General features: G+C 37.5%; 1 protein-coding gene across 2 annotated transcripts in view; it reads left to right on the top strand.

The window, feature by feature from the left end:
* The window catches only part of slc24a4a (solute carrier family 24 member 4a), a 70,900-nt gene that overhangs the window by 9,292 nt on the left and 44,220 nt on the right, over positions 1–17,388 (top strand). The window lies entirely within an intron of this gene.

Here is a 17,388-nt window from a genome sequence, read left to right as displayed (position 1 = left end):
ACATGCCTCTCAGAGGACTACTAAGAACCACTATATACAGGTTCATAATTAACATGAATAATACATAATGTATAATTAATTCTAAAGTGAAGATCAAGGTAACCCACGTGTAATGACTCAAGTGTTACTACATCCTTGAGAAGGTACTGCTAATTATTTGGATCAATATTCTAGAGTGAATAGTACGATAAGTCATTGTAAACTTTTGATGTTTTTGGAAGATCATGATAACCCTCTAGTTACTTAAGTGTTACTATCCAAAACCTTACAAAAAGCTTACAATGGTTTCAGTAATTACTGCAGGGTAATGTTTTTCACTTTAGAATACTGATCCACATAATTAGTAATTCCTTTAGAAGGATGTAGTAACTCTTGAGTCATTTAATAGTGGGTTACCATTGCCTTCACTTTAGAATTAATTCTATTATACTTTATTCATGGTAATTATGAATAAAGTTAATAGTAGTTACTAGAATGTTGATATTGTGTTATTCACCTGTTCCTGTGTAGTTATTCATTAATGAAGGAACGGCATTCTAAAGTGATACCAAAAAATCAATAAAAAAATCAGTCAGTCATGTCTGTGGGTGGGCTAATCATAAATATTACACCATTTTAACTATTATTAATATAATCTTTGTAATAGAATACACTTGAGTTCACAGTTCAAATGTTCTTGTTTCCTTAAATTTTTCAAGATCTATTATCCATTTGTCGCTACCAGTATGGCTATAAAGTTCATACTAAATATTCAAACTCACATTAAAGGTGCACTGTGTAATATTTTGGAGGATCTATTGACAGAAATCCAATATAATATACATATGCTATGTTTTCAGTAGGGATGCACCGAATATTCGGCCACCAAAATTTTTCGTCCGAAAATGGCCCAAAAGTGCATTTTCGGTTTTCGGCCGAAAGACTTATCACCAAAACGATACGGCCGAAATGTTGTGATGACGCAAACAGAAACCGCGACCTGCACGTGCTTGTCTGAAGTAACATGTCTGCGGTGTGGACGTATTTCAGTATATCTGAGAAACACCCACGTCTGCTCCATGCACAAGCACTGACAGCGAGAGCTCATGTTCTCGGTGAGAAGAGGACCAGACTTCACTGTGAAACCGAACGGTTTCCGAATGCAATCTTTAACAGTGGGCATGTTTTAAGCGCGGAACACACTTCAATCCGAGTTCCCACACCAACATCGATCAACATGTATCACGAAATTCAAACGATAAATGCCGTTTTGATGCTCTTAAATGTGGCATCACTGATCACATCACAGTTCAAGTGGACGCGCGTGCGCGTGAACACGATCATCTGTGAGCGCGATCGATCATCTCTTCCTTGAGAATAAACATGAATGAACATCTAAGGTGTGTTGAGGATACAACTTACTGTCATGTGTATATATGTGGTGTAATCGCTAAATCAGTGTTTCAACGGCGAAAAGGCATCAATATAACTGCTTGTACACTAAACAATGTCATGTAACTTTAGCATCACATTTACCTCAGGCAGTCATTCAGTTTCCACAGAATTTTATTCACTAGAGTAAATCAAATCTTTCACTAAATATATGCTCTATATCAGCTGTTATATTAATTATTTTAGCCATTATATTCTACTTAACCTGTTAATGATATCTTGAATATTTCATGTATGTTTAAATAAACCTGTCATGAAAATGACAGACACTGTGTATAAATGATTATATTTCAACAACGAATTGGATAAAAAACTATTTCAATATTAGATTTAGAAGTTATTGCAAAAACTGCCTTATGTGAAGTTTACATGTTTGCTATGTTATTTGAGTGTTGATTATTAGACCTAAAAATAAATAGCAACTGAATTTAGGCTAATAGTTTGGGCTCTGTTGTTAACCTTTAATAATAATGTGCAAGTAAGGGCTCCCTAAAAGTTTATTGAAGATATTGCTGTAAACTATATAGTTATAATTTAATTAATTTAAGGACAGATACTTTTTTCCCCCCGTAAACCAATAAAAATGCTGTACCAAATTGTCAGTTTTGTGTACCGTTACACCCCTATTCTATTGTTAACATATGGGCTATGGCAGTCTTTGTTTTGATACGCTATTATGTTGAAGGCCTACAGAGAAAATAGTTGTATATTTAAGCAGTTGCACTTTCTTGTAGTAGTCCTTCAGAGAAAAAATTTAAATGCACTAGACCTAAATGCACTTTGTTTTTATGAGAGAACATTTAATTTTAAAACCTTTCTGTAGGCCTGTACATTATTATTTAATGTACACATGAGTGGGGTCAAGTTAAACATTTTAGTTTGAATTTTATTTTATACTGTGCATTGTTGCAATGTGCTAAATAAATATTGGCGTAATTTGTAATTTATTTATTCTTTGAAACTTTAATATTAATTTATGCTATTGCAATGCCTTGATTTTAGTAAAGTTAGTACACAGTCATAGCCAGTGTTGGGCACGTTACTTTAAAAAAGTAATCAGTTATAGTTACTAGTTACTTCTTACAAATAGTAACTGAGTTACATCAGTATAAAAGTAACTAATTACCAGGGAAAGTAATTTTTTTTTTTTGTTTTTTGTTTTTTTGTTCAAATATGCCAAATAACTTGGATGCCCCCAATATTAAATATGTTAAATGAATGAATTGGACACTAAATAGAATAAATTATTATTATAGAACATTGTACATTAATGTACACTAATGTTGTTGTGGGACAATGTGAGAGACACCTATCAAATTCAGTACATTATTGTAAATATTATCAGTAGGCCTACTATAGTGTAAATATTGTGTAAATATTATCAGTACTTTACTACTCCTTTGGTAGTGGAGCTCACGTTATCACCTGGGTTTTTAGCCACTAGTTTTGTGGCGGTATTTGATGTGAGGCTTCATTAGATTAAAATTACTTGCCACCGACGTGGAGAGACTCTTTCTTCCTGGTCATAAGTTGCACGTTACATAAACATTCTTACCTTTCACTTCAACGAGGGAAAAGTAGCGCTTATACTACCAGTTTGCGAAAGCTATACTTTGAAGTCGTTGGACTTGCCATCGCTGACTGTGTGTGTGTGTGTGTGAGAACCATAGACGGTAAACTCAACCTATCAACCTTATCTCCCACCCACCAATCATCAGTTATTTGTACCACCCCACCCACCCCCAACACGCATGGCTGGTGCGCGCGCGCACACACGTTGCAGGTCCGACTGACAGAGAGCCTGTTCGGATGAAAACCGCTTCAGTGAGCTCAATTATAGTAACGCCGCATTTTTATTCTCAGTAACGCTAACGGCGTTGTAACGGGAGAAACAGTAATTCGATTGATTACTCGTTACTGAAAAAAATAATTCCGTTAGTAATGCCGTTTATCTATAACGCCGTTATTCCCATCACTGGTCATAGCCATAAATGCAATGGTACTAATAATTGGCATAATTTCTTTCGGTGTTTCGGTTTTCGGCCTTGGTTTCCTTTTTTTCGGTTTCAGCCAAGAATTTATTTCGGTGCATCCCTAGTTTTCAGTGGTGTATAAAGCTTACATAATGAACAGTTATGTTTTATTACATTAGAATGAGACATTTCTATCTACATCTCTACAGAGCACTAGCAACTCTATGCTCTCTCAGATGATGAAATCTTTGTCCTGTGTCGGCCACCGTAGCTTCTCTATGTGCTTCGAAAGGGAGGGGTGAGCAGTGGACGTTTGCAATTCGCAACCTCACTGCTAGATGCCGCTAAAATTTACAGAGTGCACCTTTAAGTTCTTTTAACATTAAATAAAGTACATAATCAGTACCTGAGATTATAATTGTCATTATTTTTATTTTTTTATATGTTGTTTTTAGCCACAATGTTGCATAAATAGAAGCCGTTTTCAAATGGAATCTCCTGTTGGTCATTGCGTATTACTGTTGCGGCTGGTTAGGAAGAAACTCTGATTAACGTAAAAGATGCCATATCCTGTCTGGTTAGGACACAGTGTTACTAAATAAATTTATTCCAAATAATGAAATTTCAATGTCTTTGATTTATTGTATGATTTATCCCTTTACCCTCAATTTGGGTATTGACAAGACAATGCTGAAAAAGACATAAATCTTCAACGAAATGTAATATATGCATGAGAATGTCAATGGAATGGAGCCCGGTCTTGCCAACTTATTGAAATGAATTGTTCCAGCAGTAAATTAAGCTGCCCTGACTGGAAATCTTTATCGCTTGGGGCAGCTTTGTGGAAAGACAAAAGAATTGTAAGGGAAGATTTGTGATTTATGAAAGAAATGGATCTGTGGCTTTGCTTTGTGCGTTCTATAAATGGAAGCAGGAAGGATATTTTTAGCTGTTTGTCCCCTCGACATTGCTAGGAAAGATGAGACCAGATCTTCAGATCTGTCTTGGGGAGTCATGGCATCTCAGTGCCCCAGGGCTCTCTCATTAAGTGGCTCTTATTTGCCGAATGCCACAGTTCGATTTGTGTGTGTGTGTGTATGACCCTGCGTGCACTGCGACGTAAGATTCTGGAACGTTTCAGGGGTTGTGTCTCTATTAGACTGGTGAGCTGAGTAAGTGTGTCATCTCGGGCTGACGAAATCTGCCCTTTCAATTTGCTCTCTGCCCATAATGAATGTTTCAATGTCTTGGGGAGTGTGGAACCGCACCGCTTTCAGGCACATTTGTTCAGCGGTACGCCGTGCACCGTTGTCAAATGCTGACATTGTGGATCTTAGCCTTGCTGCCCCCAGCCAGAATGTGAGTGAGCGGTGATCTGAGGTCTTTGCCAGCTACATAAGGGAGAAGGGAGAAGAAAGATGAGAGATGTCCATCTCTGTCAGCAACCCTCAGAGCTGAAGGCCAGGTGGAGGTTACGTTGGCTGTCACAATTGTGACTCATTCGCTCCTGCAATTACGTCCCGCTGCGTGAGAGTTTGCGACGAGCACTTTACTGTTGTAATGTAATGCTGACTAGATTGTTCATTGTTTAGGAATTGAAGCAGTTAGCATTAATTGTTGTGAAATTTCCCCAGACGTAGCTGCTTAAAAAGATACGCCTTGTTTTTTCCAAAACTCCCTCCTTTAAAGGTACCTTCCTTGAGACAGTTGTAATCGGAAGTGCAGCAGGAGAGCAGCAAATCATCTTGTTGTTGTCAAATTTATCAAAAGCAACATTAGCAAAATAGTGGCAAGCTAAGAGACAACTGCTTATGAAGCTGAATATACCGCTTAACTGATTCAGCTACTACATTTCTCAGCTTCCGTCTCTCTATAGGATGGCCTACACAATGATTGATGGGCAGAAAACACCTCAGAGGTTAGGACATTGGGGAGACTTTGAAGTAAAAAGGTTGAGAACTATTGTCCCCAACAATATTCAAAACCCATCAACTAATTAAAATTGGTTTCAGAAAAGCAAACTTTTTAGGTTGCTTTCAAAGATGCAGGTGTGATACTTTAGCACAACTAATTCACTAATATCTGTCTGGCGATTTAAAGGTATTTTCTGTATGCCATTCCTTTAATATCCAACATTTGAGATGGAGAATATCCAAGTCAACAATTAGTGTTCTCCCTGTGGTAAAAATGCTGATATTTCTGTACTGCTCTTACTTTCATTTAAGCTCCAGCCTAGATCTATCATGGATTGTTTCCAAAATGCATCAGAGCAGCAGTCCAGCAACATCTTATATTTTCCTTAAGCCATTGTTCATCCCTTTCTGTAGACCTCAACACAGTGCCCAAGTATACATATAGCTATAATTTTAATAATTATAATTAATTTTTGCTGTTTCTTTTGAGAGGTTTAGTGTCTCACTCACCTCGTATTGCCATTCAATTAAAATTAAGGTGTTTCGCAAAGAAAACCATCTGTACATTATACTCTTGCTGTGTAAAACATTTGACAGTTTACCACAATATTGTAACAAATAATAACCTACTCACAGAAGAAAAGTCAACATAACCAGACAGATTTTCCAGCCTTGTGACATTTAGAGGCAGGTAAATGTGAAATCGATGATGGATTGAATTGTTGTTGATGCATTCAAGTACTGAGACAGCAATCTCTGTGAAAGCTTGCACCGAATACACTTAAGCAATTTGTTTAATGTCTTGCAACTTTGTGGTAAGAATTTTCATCCATCTAAAAGTAATGAGGAGCAATTATATCACAGGCATTTCTGTAAACAGTCCTGACTATAGAGAATATCATGTTTACTTGATACTAAGTGCATCTCAAATATCTTAGGGATATATGACATGCACCTTGCATACTTTGGCTAATACAGTGTTTTTGCTTCTTTAGTATTTGGTAAACACTCCTTCCTAACAGACCTTGCACACTGATTTACGGAAGTTGCATAACAATCGGCCAATTAAATTGGAGCTGGCCACATCCTGCCATTTCTGCATGCAATATGCATACAGTCCCTAAGCTGTCCATTAGGGGTGGGGGAAAAATTTGATTCTTGGATGCATCGCGATGCGGACGTGGATGATTCTGAATTGATTCACAAATTGTCAAAATCGATTTTCTAAATGTTAATAATGTAATGTTGACAGAACGCAAAAGGCGCAACTCTGAAGCGTGGGAAGTGCAGCGCTCGGACCGGCTGTGGTGTGTACATAACCGAGACGCATGATGGCTGAGTGAGAAATCCGACCGTCACCCTCTGTAATAAAAACTAGCGTATGGAAGCACTTCTATGAAGCTGAAGGGGAAAATGACATGGACAAGAGCCACACTATATGCAAGTTGTGTCAAACTAAACTAAAATATTAAAAAAAAAACGACAAACATGAGAAAGCATATTACATGTTTCCAACGCTCTGTTGTACCGGTAGTCGCTGCCAACCAGAGGACCACAAACTCTATCGCAAATTTGATGGTCAAGGATTTGCGTCCGTATTCTCTGAAGATGTTAATGTTCCGATGTTCATTTCATTAAAGCTGTTTTCGATTGTGGTATATAGCAAAAATTTGTCTGTGCTCAGGATTTAGTTTTAAGCCGCAAGTCTTAGACTCTATTATTTATTTGTGTATAAGAGCAGCTGTTTGTTACTATTTTCCTGGGTCAAAAATGGTCTTCGGTGGTGGCTGACTGACATGGTCCTCCACACACACATGCACGCGCGCACACGTAAAAAGTACCCTACCCACGTGATCTGCAAGCGCAATTCTGAAAAATTTATTAAAAATTAATTCAAAGAAACCGTTTGTAATTTTTGCTTCTTATTTTGACACCTTGATGTTTGTTTTTGTTCTTCCTTTTTTTTTTTACACTATTTATAGATAATTTTGGTATATAATCATATAAATATTAAAAAGTAGTATTAAAAAAATGAACAAATAGCCTAATTTTCTGCCATATACAATTTCATAAAATGATCAGCTAGCTAACAACAACTTTGTTCTGGTTTCACCTCACTCCAGTCTAAAATGATTTTAGGCTATTTATTTTACTATACATTGTCAACATAAATGAGCTGAAAGACTGTGGATAATTAAAAATTATCCACTCTTGCTAAATTGGGTAAGCACACGTGTTCTCATTTCAGCTGTGTTCTGAGTAAATTAATAAACTGATTCGTTAGTTCAGTGTTGGACAGATCAGTTTTTCTAACCAGTCGTTAAAATTATTTGGTTCAAAGGAGTCATTAGGTCGCGAATCGGACATTAGCAGACGCGTTATGTACGAATGCCGTCTGTTAGAACATGGCAAAAGATTTGTCAACACACAGAATACACTTCATAACTAGATAGGATTTGTTTCCCGTTTATTGAAAGTATGCTTTATGTCAGCTGGTCAGAGAAGAGTCAACTTTTTTGAGCGCAATTCCCACCCAGCGGTAATTCAAGGAAAAAAATGTCTGAATGCGCCACGTGCAACATAGCTTGTGTCTTCTGACCTTTTGATTTTGATTAACCTAATATTTGAAACCTTAGAAAGCTAAGACGAGCACTGTCTTTGAAGACCGAGCAGGGGAGACTCTCTGCTCGTTCTCTCGGTCTCAGTTAACATGCGCCGTATCACAAGCGCAGCAGTCATCTACATCACTCATAAATCACAATAACCCATCAAATAAGGCTTTGGCGGGACAAAAATTTGTTTTGGTGGCCGCCGAAAAAATTTCAATGTAGGAAAAACCCTGTATTAGTTATTCAGATATGCTGAAGTGCACAAGCACTACTTTTGAATGAGAGCTGCTGGTACAGAATTCTATATTTTTGTATTAAAGCTGTGATTTTTTTGGTACAGCAAAATGTAAATTTTATTGTCTGAAGGATTATATTGCACATAACATCAGGTTATTACTTTGTTAGTGACTGGTTATTACTTTTTAATGTTAGTGATTCAGAAAATGCTGAAGTCTGTCTGTAGCAGCATACTTGTTGTAAATTAATACACTGTTGTATACTTCCTGTTGGTTTTTTGTTGGGACATATTCTGGCAAATGTAACCTTCCTGTTGACTTGTAAAACCACAATATATTGGAAGTAAATTCATTACGGGTGATAACAAATACTTTGCTTTAAAAGTACCAAGTGAGAAAAAAGAAAATCTGTATAGAAAGAAAGAAAGATGCATGGATAATCGTTTTATAATCACATCGCATCCCTCTGAATCGTAATTGAATCGTGAGGTGCTTAGAGATTCCCACTCCTACTGTCCATTGATACTTTCTAAAGCTGAGACTATAGGGTAGGTTGTCATCAATAATCTTAAGGTTCTCTTTTTACTAAACAAGATGTTCCTTCATTGTCAGTAGATGTGAGGTGATTTGAGATGATTTAATGTGTTGAGAACATCACACCAATCTCTTTAGCTCAGGAACGACATGGCATGCTTGAGAGAGAGAACCGCACTTACTGTTCTCCATTTATGTTCAGAATTCAAACATGTATACAGTTTAATTAGCATGCACAATTCGATATATATCTGAAAAGAAGATATTTTACTTGTTAATGTGGTTTTGTAACAGGAGAATCGCACAGAACAGGCATTCACATAGGCAAACAAGCAGGTGCTTTGATGTGAGCGGCCTCCATTATGTTTGTGCTCCTCAGAAGCTGCTCAAATCAATAAGTAATCTGAAAGAGAGAGAGCGCTCAGACAGTCTGGGTTGGATGCCAGCTTGTTGACTGAAATTTGAATAAGCAGAATGCTCCTGTGCCTGAAGAGGGGTTATTTTAGGAACTTGCATTTTTTACAGACTGGAAAAGTTTGATCGAATCGTTCGTAAGGAAAATGTGTAGAATGTGTTGGGGGTTGTGCTTTGTGTGTGCATTTTTAAGATGTGACATAACTGCAAGCTCAGGCACTGACAAATAGGTTAATACACTATTCAACAGCTTTACCATTCTGCAGCATATCTCATAAAGAAAACATAATACCGCTACAGTGGGAGGCATGTCAGATAGAGATGGGGCTAGAGGCGGCATTGTATTTCATCTAGAATTAATGGTGCTCTTTCCGGATTGCTCCTGTACATAAACTATGCAGTTTATTCCGTAAAAGACTTGTAACTATTTGACATTTAAATGCTTCCAGACCTTGACTGGTGTAATTCTGTTCTCAAATAAAGCAGTAAATATAGTCGTAGGTTGTAATCACTGGAAATAACCACACACTTACCCACAGTTAAACATGAAACGACATTCGCAACAGGACCACCTCCACAGGATGGCTAGCTTTGCCCATTCCAGCAATCACCCATGCCTAGCCCACTTTGAGATTCCTATAGGCACACACGTTACAGACTCTACAAGATATTTATCATTTAAAAAATAAAGAAAAGGAATCGCCAAATTTAGGACTAATGTTTCCATATATTCCACAAGACAGCTGAAGTAACTTTAATTTTGGGTGAATTCCAAGTTATCCGTTGTAATCCATGTAATCACTGATTCTTTGAATGATTTGTGATGGTGCATGGAGGCCTGTTGGCTCGATAGCACAATTTTGGCTTCGGTACAGTACCACAATCTAATAGCATAGTATTAAATCGATACCGGCATACAGGGTCTGAATTTCGGCACAGGTATTGCGCATAATTTTACAAATTTTCTCATTCCCGAAGGTTGCGCGTTTATAATGCAGGAAATTATTGCAAACATTTATTAGTAAACTAATCAACACAGATTATTGCATCAAATTGAAAACTAAGTAATTTCACACACAGCGTGATGGAATCAGCAGTACTGCGCCTCCCCCCTTTATATAGCAAATTTCTTTTGGCTTTAAATGACATCACGTCTGCACTATAAGCAAAGTGCGCACTGCGACACAATACTATCACTTGCGTTTCGGGACCGCTGACAGAAACCTCAATTGCCCACATCTTTTTAAGTCTTGTATAAATATGCAAGCGATTTTTATATCATTCAGTACTTGCGCGCTCTTTGAGAGACCGTTTTCTTTGCGCTTCTTCCCATAATGCGCACACATAAAGCCACCTCTCAAAGAGCTTGCGTGTTACAGAGTGAGTTCTTTCACAACTTATTGCGTTTAAATGGTCAAATACACACAAAATTGTCAATATCCGTCTGCGTGAGTATTCACATAAATGGTCAATTTTGTCTTAAGTGTACGTAAAGAGAGAACGGATGAGAAGGAAAACACATGTGTAACAGTAGATCGGATCTGTGACAGCTAATATACCTGCTTTTGTCTAAACTTTTTTGGCACTAAATAATGTTTTGTAAGTTTAATTGCAAGATTTTATGTTGAATTTATACAGCGTAGACTGTCCAGTGTTATTTTACATTTGAATACTTCTATTCAATTTCTGTACCTTAATACTACTGTTAGACCTACCTAAACTCAAGTGCAAATATTGTGAGATCTAAACATAATTGGTTCTAACGTGTCAAATGCATGGCCTGCAGGAGCTTTCGTGTCATTTAAAACGATGCGATCTTATGTATGTGTTTTGATCAGTGTTAAAAGTAAATAAAGGTCTAAATTAGATTGTTAGAATGATGCACTGCACTCACCTGTTGATCTCTTAATACCTTGTATATGTCGGGATGGTTAAGCAATAGATGCTTGGTATGGTTTGTTTCCTCCCGAGACTTGTGTGGTAAAGTCAGTTGGTTCGCCCCTTTTCATCAGTGTTATAAGCAAAGAAATTCCCAAATTCACTTTTTCTGCCCTCCTTTATTGATTTGTTCTGGGTGTGTTGAGTGAGATTCACCTGCTTTATTCATTTTGTTCCTCTGTTGTCACTTTTGCTGGTTTCGCCTCAGTTTGGGTAGCACACTGCCACCTTGCGATGAACTTCGGAACATCAGCGTATCCAGTACCGAAATGAGCAAAATCATGATACCGTGCCATTTTAAATAAAATGTATACAGATATTTTCCCAGTACGGGTATACGGCACAACCTTAGTTTACACCAAGATGAATATTTGGTGTTATTAAAGATTTTAATTTGAATGAATTGCTGGTAATGTCTGTTCAGACCGACACAACAATTTGCATGTTAACGATACAGATTATTATTATTTTTTTTATCTGAAAGTTTACTTATGTTATCTCCATTACAGTGCGAATAAAACTCTCCAACCAATAAATGTTTTGCTTTTGGTCACATGTATATAGCAGCTGCTGTTGCATAAAACTACGAATTGGTGGATCTTTTTGCTTCGAGATTGTGAATAGCAGAGGAAGAATCTGAAACCAGCTCTCTTGTTCTAGTTCTGTAAGAACTGGGAAAGCCACAACCATAACAGTGGATGGACCCTAGTTTATTAAACGTTCTTGGTGTAAATAGGTCTTAACTCTTGTATTTGGTATTGTTTGATATACTTAGCAAATACAAAAATGAAAACATGCAAATACCATTTTGACTTCCTTTCTTTTCTGTGACAAGTGGCGGTCAAAAACAGAAAGTTGCACAACACTAACCTTAACATGGCTCCAGACTAACATTTGAGAGCAGTGGCACCAGACCTACGAAGTTCTACAGATGGTGGTGCTGGAGGAAAATTTATCATAAGGCAGGGCTCCAGAGTGCGACTAAATGGTCGCATTTTGCGACTAAAATTTGAGAGTGTGCGACTGAATTTTACGTCCAGTCGCACATGTGCGCCCCAGTAAATTTGCCTGCTGTCCGTACGGGAGAAATTAAGAAAATACACTTACTAATTATAATTGATAGACGTTATGTCTGGCAAATTCTATCTTTGCCAGCCGTTTCTATATGAGATAATATTAAATAATTTGTCCGTGATGCATTTTTGCCATTCGCAATCCAGAAGAGAGAGAGAGAGAGAGAGAGAGAGAGAGAGAGAGAGAGAGAGAGAGAAAGCGAGCGAGCTCTCACGTGGAGCTACAGCGAACACAACACCACAGTCAGCTTTAATGAGTGACGATGGCCAAGAGAACTACACAGAAGTTTAGTCTGCTTAAACTTTAGGGATGTGCTGTGATATTAATCTAATTTTATTTTCGATTTTGGCTTCCAAGAATTATAAAAAGAAGATATGAGGTAAAACTATTCCTATAGCCGTGTTCCGTCGAGCTCATCCTTCCTTTCACAGCTGAGCTGTCATTTCTCCCTAAACCTAAACTAATCGTCAGAATCAGTGATTGTTGTAAACTGCAGTCTCTACCGTTGCTAAACTGCGGGATGTGTTTGATAATAAAGAGCTATTAAATGCACAATAATCCGCGCAAGAGACGCTGTTTCCAACTTCAAAAGGCGGCTTATGTGTGTGTGCTACGAAATGGACCGGCTTCGTGTGCGCGTCTATTTTTTTACGGTCTATGGTCTAAACCAGGGGTGTCCAAACTCGGTCCTGGAGGGCCACTGTCCTGCAGAGTTTAGCTCTTACTTGCCTCAACACCTGTCTAGAAGTTTCTAGTATGCCTAATAAGACCTTGATTAGCTGGTTCAGGTGTGTTTAATTGGGGTTGGAGCTAAACTTTGCAGGACAGTGGCCCTCCAGGATCAGGATTGGACACCCCTGGTCTAAACCATCAAAACAACAAATAGCCGGTGTCAAATTGACCGGATTGGAGAGAAGTTATTTTTAACAGTTTATATCTTAAATGGGCGTAAATAGTTTGGAGAAATAGGAGAATATGATATTATTAGTTCTACATTCGATCGGTCTTAAAGGGGCAGCGTCTAATAAACCTGACGATTGAGCCATTGATTCGAATCGAACAAAAGACAAATAGAAAATATTCACATCTCTTGAATTAATAACTTTAGCTTTTATAAGCATTAATCTATCAATTTATACAGTGAAAACTATGCAGTGTTAATTTACATTTCATTACTTTATAAGATTTCTTTGTAGGTTTGTTCTTTACTGTAATATTGATGTTAGCAGACCTTCCGAATGCCTGCACACTGGTCCATTTACACATAGATGTTTTATATTTTTGTTCAAACTTTGCGGTTTCTTTTGCTATATATATTTTACTTTTCAGATTATAAAGCCATGTTAATTATGTTCTTAATTATGTTGTTTTTTTTTTTTTTATAAAAAAAAAAAAAAAGTATAATAAAAAGAACCAGTAAGAATACTGTTAAAGTACCGGATCGATAAGCAGTATGGGTAAGAGTAGTAATACCATTAAAACCTTAACGATACCATCCCTATTAGTAATACAGTGGAAATGAGTAGATTTGATTAGCATGTTGATTTACGGTGTGCGCCACTAAAATTTCTGGTTGTGCCCCTAAAATTTTCAGTTGGGGGCCACTGTGCTCCTAGTGAAAAAAGTTAGTCTGGAGCCCTGATAAGGTTAATTTAATCATAAAATTACTATTGTTTTGTTAATACGTGCAGTTACTAATAATAGTACACTCTAAAAAAAAGGTTCTATGCACCAAAAATGGTCCTTGGCTTGTAATCATAGGGGAACCTTTTTTAGTGCTATATAGCACCAATTTTGGTGCTTCAGTGGTTCTTCAGCGGTTCTTCAGAGGTTCTTCAGCGGTTCTTCAGCGGTTCTTCAGAGGTTCTTCAGAGGTTCTTCACCGGTTCTTTGACTAAGGTGCTATATAGCACCTCTGAAGAACCGCTGAAGAACCACTGAAGCACCAAAATTGGTGCTATATAGCACTAAAAAAGGTTCCCCTATGATTACGAGCCTTTTTTTTTTTTTAGAGTGTATATGTTTGTTTGTTTGTTGGATATTTAACAGTGAAGCGCTGAGCTTGAATTGTTATGCAGAAAAAATTAACTTTTATTAACAACCGTAATGTGCAAAAAACTAATTTTTATAAGGAAAATTAATATTCCACTCTTATTAAATGTACTATTGTTCTTCTATAGTATCATACGGAACTAAAAGGAACACTCCTTACTTTGTTTTCTGTGTAATCCAGTCACAATTTGAAGAAAAGTTGTTTTGTGACTTCCTACTTTTTTCCATATATTAAGGAGTGGAAATGTCTCAGTCAAATAAGTGCCATAAAGTGTCTAGCACCTTTTTAAACTTTTTTAGTTTTACAAATCATCACACTAAAAATAATATTCAAATTGGATAATATTTAGAGCTTTGAACTGCTGGGAAAAGTGTGAAACACTTGAAAAGTGCTTGAATTTCACTCTCAAAAGGTTGTACGAACCCTGAGATGAATAATGTAAAAAAAAAAAGAAAAAACATTTGACTATTTCTTCCACAATACCATGGGGTGTTACTATATAAACATTCACCATGGATTTAATGACTTGTGGACTGAAAACCCTGAATGTTTCAAAATGTTTCTCCTGGTCAAAAGTAGTTTTTAGTATATGCCATTCTGAACACATCCTACGATTTCTTGCATTAGGCAGTGACTCTAACATGCCACCCTGACAACCACATACATATCCAGCTCAGCACAGTATGTCCAACTGTGAGGAGCTGGTCCTGCCATGTGTGTTCACATCAGGACAGACATTGATGGATAAGGTCATCAGATGACAGGAGACAGCGAAGCACATACTGTCTCACTCTACCTGAGATGCTTCTCCACAGTAGCTCATTCTATGCTGTTCAAATTAGCAGATACAAACCCAGTGGCGGTTCTAGGGGGAGGCCAGGGGGGGGCCAGTGCCCCTGTGTCAACAAGCTTGCAGCAAGCCCCCCCCCTGGCCCCCCTAAATTTAGAATCATATCGCACCAAACAATTTTCTGAAACTGGTTGCAATGTGCAGTTTTTGCTATGGCGGTATGTGATGAAAAGAGTACTTTATTGTGTCATAACCAATAACCAATGCAGAGAATCAATGAGGAGGCTGCGCACTGTGGCGTCCAAGTAGTCTGTTTATGAATGATTCGTCACTCAGTCTGCATTTGCTCAAATAGTTGTAAAACGCGGGCTATAATGGTTGTTACGCACTTGATTATAGATAAAATAAGCTCTCTTTATACATGTTGTGTTGTGTGTAACATATGCAGCAGTGATACTGTAGATTAATTTTACTGACTTGACGACTTTGAATTCCATTCAGTCATTCCGTTCATTTAAACATACTGGTAATTTAAAATATATTTTTTCAATGGCTAATTTCTCCGAACACGTCCACACTTTGATCATATTCCGAATTAGGAAGATGCAGCCAAAGATAAATTATGACCAACGCAATGAAAGAACCGTTCATGTGCGACTATGACCGAGAAGTTTCACCACAGAGATGGGCATACCCGAGAAAAGATACAGAAAATAATATAATTTCAGTCTTGTTCACATATAGTGAGAAATAATATTATTGTATCCAATTGTCCAGTGTTACTTATAGAGTATTAGATGTTTGTTTTTATGCCTATGCTAACTTTGAAGAGTCCGCTAACAGAGAGCAGGAGGCTACAAAACATGTAAAATAAATGGTTTAGTTTTACTTTTATAAATTGAGCATGCATGATCATATTACAGATACATTACGTTTCAAATAAATAAATGAACTTGAAATTATTTTACTTCACATGTAGAGACTGCAGAGTGATATAGTACATGGCCAAATAAAAAGACTTTCTATAATCCGGAAAATTAGTTAAAGGGTTAGTTCCCCCAAAAAGAAAATAAAAACACCTAATGTAACTCACCCTTGTGTTGTTCCCAAAACCTGTATTAGTTAGAATGGTCGCTAAGCAAACCATTTCAGTGCTTCTTAGTTAGAATGTCCATAAAATTCGAGATATGCAGCAAAAATGCCCTTTGAGTTTTAGTCTCAGAGCGTTTTTACACTGGGTTTGTGGTCCGCGTCAGAGCGCGTTCTACACCACGAATACACCGCAGACTCCCTCTTGCTCGTATCCAAGGTAAATCATCAACACTAGTTCAATAAAACACATGTAAGGGATGATAAATACATCGCCATCTGATAAAATGCATGCGCAAGTTACTTTTCTTGCGCACCCGAGTCCTTGTTGCTTTCACATTCACATGAATCGCGGCACAGCTTGAGCGCAATTTGCGCAACCAAACTCAGACCACCTCCTTCAGGCAGTCTCGAATTCAGTTCCCCTGAGCTCAGCTCACCCGGGTCCGCATGACAACTTTCACATTACCAATTATTCAAACTAAACTGCCAGTGTGAAAACGCCCTCACATTTACATCATAATATAGACTACAGTATAAGCAATAGGCTATAACATGAGTAACGAGTGCAATATCACACGAGTTCTGTTTTTTTACCCAGAATAGCATGAGTGCAAATGCCACACTGATCTTATACAACATTTTAATAAAATAAATAAGTTAATATTGTGTTCAACATAGTCATTTGGAATGACATGGGGGTGAGTAAATGGTGATATAATTTATATTTTTAGGTAAACTACCTATTTAACTACTGGTTAAGATAAATGTTAACGTGTGCCCCCTAAAAGCACAAGTGGCCCCTGCCTGGCCCCCCTAGTTACCGTGGTCTAGAACCACCACTGTACAAACCCAAAGCACATGTGTACATGCTTGTACTGTATATTGCTCACCATTTGTTTGGAGTCCCAGAAAATGCCTCCAACTGAACGCACTGTCATGATGTCCACAGAGACGGAGAGAGTTTGTTTTTAATGGTACCGTCATTAATAATTGATGCAGCATGTCAGAGCTCCTAAGAACTTTAATGGATTTACCTGCAAGAGATTGCGATGCTTCGCACAAGTGTATCAACCTGGAGAAAAACAACTTCCGCTGTCATCAAACACCAGGTCCTGCTGAATACCACATGAAGTCCCATCCTGTAGAAGCAGCACCTCTGGAAAATGGTTGCTGCTTCGTGCATAACTGATATTTAATCACATTTATATAAAACAAATTCCTAAACCTCATTTGTTCTTGTGTCAAGCAAGCACTGTTGAACTTCTGTTTGCAGTTTTTGATGAGATCTATGTATGTAGATTGTTTATATATGAATAAAAGCTTGTATATGA

The sequence above is a fragment of the Gobio gobio genome, assembly GCF_949357685.1.
Source record: "Gobio gobio genome assembly, chromosome: 13".
In the NCBI taxonomy this organism is placed as follows: Eukaryota; Metazoa; Chordata; class Actinopteri; order Cypriniformes; family Gobionidae; genus Gobio; species Gobio gobio.
The sequence above is the reverse complement of the archived record's forward strand: the minus strand, read 5'-3'. Positions and strand labels throughout refer to the sequence as shown.